Raw genomic sequence first — 5,501 nt, 5'->3', positions numbered from 1 at the left:
AGAGCATCAGTGAGAACAGTCCAGCAAAGAAAAGGAAAGGGACTGTTCTGAAGATTTGGAGTCTGGCAACAGGTAGGTGTTTGAAAAATCTTGTTGTGTTACTTATTTCATATTTTGAGGAAAACTGTACTGTACTATTATTTGCTGTCTTGCTGAGAGTTCATGTGTATAATACTAATATATACTAATTTTTTCTTTTCGACATAGGAGCCCTATTGTCACCAAGAAAAGGAGGAGTCAATGCCATGACGCAGCAGACAGAGTTCGGCAAACACGCCCATTGCTGCGCAAAAGACAGAGGGATAAATCAGGTCAACGCTCAACCTCTGATGGCAACTCCCAGAAAACAAAAAAGAGGCATATAAACCTCAATAAAGAACTGATGGACAGTGTCACAGGTAAGATCACCTATGGAAACACACACATGCAGACAATGATTGCACCATTCCCAGAATTGATCATAATTATTATTGGTTAAGAAAAGGTGTATTTCTTGTATGCTGAACCCCCATTTTAAAACTTTTTTTTAAATTTTTGTAGAACTTCTAAGCGACACACGGGAGGCCCCGTCCAGCTCAACACAGGTCCAATCCCGGAAGAGAAAGAGGGCCGATGAAGAGGCTTCAAACCCAGAAGAGGAGATATACCTCCTCTCCAGACAGGAGGAGGAGGAGGAGGTCTGTGTGAAGGAAACACCAGACTGATGAAGTCATCTCCCTCCAGTCAGACTCAGCTCTGACAAACCCAAATTGAAGACTGAGAATTAACTCTCATCTTCACTTTTTTTCTTTAGCATATCTTTTATTTTTTATTTTATTTAGTTTTATTTAAAATGTATTTTATTTCAATTTCCATTTTATTTCAACTTGTGATGTTACCACAGGTCATTCAAACATCAGACACCCTTGCTCAGGCAACCCAGCTGAGGCTGATCAGGCCTCAACTTGTGCCCTAGCAGCACTCCACCACAGATCTGCCCTCTTTATCGAGAGCCACCTAGAGGCTTTCTCTGCCGCCTCCGTGCTGATGTAGACGGCCCCTCTCCTCCTCTCACCTGTGATGCCGAGTGCAGTGTATGCTTTGCAGAGAGACTGTCCTGCAAAGCCTCTGCACCTTACCTCCACAGGCAGCCACCTTGTCTTCCTTGTCTTCCAGCCTTGTCTGTGGCTGTCCCTGACTAGGCTGTCGTGTTTCTCTCTCTTCCACTCAAAGGCCTCCTCCATCCGCTCTTCCCATGGCACAGTAAGCTCCAGCATGACAATGTTCTTTGTTGCCTCTGATACCAGGACGATGTCAATATGTGCTCAAGGGTCCCCTTTCTCTGGCAAAGGGGGCATGCTGGTGTATCGACCAAGCCCCAGCAGTGCAGGTTGCAGCCTCTGCTTTCCACTTACTGCCAGTCTTGACTGCTAACCCTGCCCCGGACACTTTGGGGTCTGTTGACTCACGGATCTGCAGCACCTCCCTCGCGCGCAATGCTTTGAACTCCTCCTCAATGGATTTCAAGGGGAGTGTCAGTTTGCAGGTGTTTCCATAAAGGGCGATGTTGCTCAAGCTCCTCTACAGTCCTAACCATCTCCTCAGGTAGTGGCTGACTCTCCTCTCCAGATCTGAAATGGTGGTGATCTGGAACTCATAGAGGAGCAGTGGCCACAGTATCCTTGGCAGAATCCCATGTTGGTAAAGCCACGTCTTGAATTTTCCTGGAAGGCCAGAATTGTCGACATTATTCAGCCATCCCTCCAGCTCCTCACAGGTGTTCTTAATGGAGGCTGTATCCCTGAGGCTGCTGTTGAAGAACTTCCCCAAGCTCTTTATCGGCTTCTCAGATATGGAAGGGATTGGCGGTCCTGCGCTAGAGAAGTGGAACTGGTCTGCTACTCTGCCCTTTTTCAAGACCAGGGATCTCGATTTTGTTGGCTTGAATGACATCCTGGCCCATCCCATCAGCCTCTCCAGCCCCTCAGGATCCATCTGCCTCCAGGCACTGACTCGGTGGCCACTGTCAGGTCATCCATGAAGGCGCGGATTGGTGGTTGGCGGATCCCAGACTTTGACTTAGGTCCTCTGCATTCTGGTTTGGCAGATTTTACCAACATGTTCATCGCCAGAGCAAACAGGATCACTGACATGGTGCAGTCAGTGATGACTCCCACCTCCAATCTGTGACCACACCTGTATGCTGTAGACACCCTGGTACCCCAGGGATGCCGCCTTTCTGCACTGAAGTGTCGATGTATCCATTCTTGAGGAAGAACTCAGCCAGTCACTTAGCTACAATGCTGAGGAAAATCTTCCCTTCAGCACTGAGCAACAGGATGATTCAGAACTGGCTGATATTCTTGGAGTCCTCCTCTTTAGGAATCCACACTCCTGCAAATCGTCACTGCTGCGCTGTTTTCCCCTTCTCCAGATGACCTTCAAGATCTTCCAAAGCCGGTGTAGCAGCTTAGCACAGTGCTTGTAGACCTTGTAGGGTGTTCTGCTTGGTCCTGGTGCTGACCTGGACCATGCTTTTCACACCACCTCCTGAACTTATTTCAGGAGTGGCTCCCTCAGATCGAAGGCCTCAGCAGGCTCTGGTGGTGTTATTACTGCCTTACACTGCCCTAGCTCTTGGTCTCGGGTGGGGTCGCTGAAGGTGTCGTGGAGATGTTGGTCAACTTCCTCTTTTGAACAAGCTAGGCGTCCACTGTCTCTCTGACAAAACCAAAGGGGTTGTTGAACTTAACTTTAAATTTTAATTTATTATATTCTATAGAATTTTGATTTTCACTTTATAAAAACTGAGCAAATATATGAAGTGAAGATTTGTTTTTGAATAAACAGTAGTTATGTATAGGGGTGGGTAGGTGGGTGGGGTGGGAGGTAGGGTAGGTATACAATATGCATATGATGTGTATCTATATGTGAATATGTGTATTTGTTGTGTGTTAATTGTTGTGCAATTCTCTATGTATATGTATCTGTCCCTATCAAATAAACATGAAAATGAAAATGAAATAACATGGTTAAATTTGGAGTAAGACTTCTTTGTAAACTCATTACCTGGGCACCCAATCTTCTGCCTAAACATTGTGTGTGGGGAGCCACTGCTCCACACTAGGGCTGGGCCATATGGACAAAAATTCATATCCCGGTATTTTCAGGCCGAATGGCGATACATGATATGCCCGGATTTTCTACGAAGTGGGCTACATGAAGAGAAGAGAACTTCTTCCACCGCTGCAAAACTCAAACAGTGCATCTTCCAGTTACCTTTAGTGACAATCAAGGCCAACTACTATGCCAACTTAAACTGATATTGCTCCAGATGAAAACAGTCAACATCTAAAACGTTAAACCCTGTTCAATCAGCAGACTACACATACCTATTCAAACACATGGAAAGAAAGACACACACACAATGTCCTTTCATTACATCAATAACTCCTCAGCTGTCTAACTCTGGATCAGCTACCCTGTTGGGCAAGGGCAGAAATCCCATTTCATTGTTGGGGGAAACAATAAACCAAGAGCATTTTTTTGGGGGGGGGGCAACAAAGTTGCAGTTAAATTCACTGTTGTAACAGTGATGACTAAAGTGGCTAAAGAGCTTAACGAAAGGCAGGTTTATTCTTTGTCACAGAACCTTTCAAAAACAGCTGCAAATTAAAGTTTCACCACAAAGAAACGTATGAGAATATTTGAAAACACAGTAAAAATATATCAGTCAAAATGATGACTTATGCCCATAAATTAAAGGGCCAATAACAGTCCTGTTTCTTAGTGTCAGCAAAGTGTGGTCCATGCACTTAGTGAAAAAATGAAAGGGTAGAGAAAGAGAGACAGAGTACTGATGGAGAGTGAGAAACTCCAGAGGGAAAAAACAAACATTGTTTGACATGATACACAGGTTATTGTATTGTTGTCAAGAATTTCCAAAAAAAAAAAGCATCAAAGAAATGGGTTGGATTTGCATCAGCTTCAAACAGTCCCGGCGCCAGCTCAGTACAGAAGGGGGGGGGCGGCTGAAAACCGAGGGGGGGGCGATGACGTGATGCATAGTATTAGAAAACGTATGCAGCCCAACTGTCTTATCTAAGCCACATAGATACACCAATTCATAAGTTTTACCGTGATAAGAAACAAGTTACAATAACACACTGCCACCAAGTAACTATACCTGCTTTACTAACACAACGTTCATTGTAACCCGACCAGTAAGAAACAGATGAAATCCCGAATAATCGCACTAGCCAATCAGAAGCAAGAAACAAGCCAGGTAACCCAGAGCAACATAAAATCAGACTCCACAGATCAGATGGCGCTGATCTAACATGTCCAACAACATATGATCAATAACCACATTGCTAACAAACACAAACAGTAGCAACAATACAAATGATAAAATAACCAGCTCTTACCTTCAGTAGAGTTGCAGTCTCCTCTTTCCTGACAAGTGGAACCTCTTTAACAGCATCTCCTTCGATTCATCTTTGAATTTCCGACTGAGGTCATTCTCAAATGCCAGCTGGATGAGATGGGCCTTCCGTTTATGCAACATGCTGCGTCTGTGCTCAGTAAATACGTTCTTTAACGTGGAGAATGAGTTTTCACACATAGCAGTTGATGCCCCGAATGTTAGTGCGTGTTTGAATACAGTCATTACCGCTGGCATGGCACTGAATACCCTGGACTCCTTTGCAACAAGTTGACTCAAAGTCACTTTCTCTTTGTCCTGGCCCGTGCACCTGTTTTTCAGAAACTGTTGTGCAACTGTGAACTGTGCCTCAACCATGTCTGTGTTTGTTAAATCCAGTAGTGGTTTCACTTTGTCGGCCTCCAGGAAATTCTCACTGACGGGGTCCAAAGCGTTCAAAGCTGCCATGTATTTCCCATTATGCTTGCTGAAACGCGCAGCCATTTCACTGAGAATAGAGTCGATGATGCCGAAAAACAGCCGCTTCTTGCTGAATGTCCACTTCGTGCTGCCCAAGGCTTTCACTCACCACGTAGTCTTGTAGAGTCCTGGTGGCCTGCCGCTGTCGTTTTGGAGGAGCAGGCGCACCATCACCTGCATCCCCACTGTCAGCCCACAGTTTCAGAAATTCCGCATCTGATCGTAGATCCTCTATGCAAGAGGAGGCACTTTGAACCGGACTGCGGTAATTAGATCTGTTTCTTCAGCTTGCAGCATCCAATTGGCTGGGTCCATCAGCCCCAATACTTTGTGCATCACACAGGCGAGAAATTTGAAGCTCCGTTCTATGATGGCCTTGTGAAGTCCAACAGCTTCAATTTTCACATCAGCACTTGCTCCTGTGGTTCCAATTTCTTTCAGGAAGTCCACCAGTGCGGTGTGTGACTTCAGCACCACAGACACCGTGTCAAGGTGTCCAGTCCATCGCTGCTCTCACAGTCTTTTAAGTTTCTCTCCTTTGTACTGTGCCGCTACAGTGGGTTTTTTTCAGAAATTTATAAAGGGAATTGCACACATCAAAAAAATCCCCAACTTCACT

At 45.2% G+C, this 5,501-nt stretch overlaps 1 pseudogene across 1 annotated transcript; it reads right to left on the bottom strand.

The window, feature by feature from the left end:
• Positions 1–799: 799 nt before the first annotated feature.
• LOC117259169 (uncharacterized) lies at positions 800–5,062 on the bottom strand (annotated as a pseudogene). Its single transcript, XR_013491020.1, has 4 exons — positions 4,992–5,062; positions 4,652–4,889; positions 2,604–2,700; positions 800–2,257 (listed from the first exon to the last, which is right to left on the bottom strand). The product of XR_013491020.1 is annotated as an uncharacterized LOC117259169 (transcript).
• Positions 5,063–5,501: the final 439 nt, after the last annotated feature.

Source organism: Epinephelus lanceolatus, chromosome 4 (assembly GCF_041903045.1).
Source record: "Epinephelus lanceolatus isolate andai-2023 chromosome 4, ASM4190304v1, whole genome shotgun sequence".
In the NCBI taxonomy this organism is placed as follows: domain Eukaryota; kingdom Metazoa; phylum Chordata; class Actinopteri; order Perciformes; family Serranidae; genus Epinephelus; species Epinephelus lanceolatus.
The sequence above is the reverse complement of the archived record's forward strand: the minus strand, read 5'-3'. Positions and strand labels throughout refer to the sequence as shown.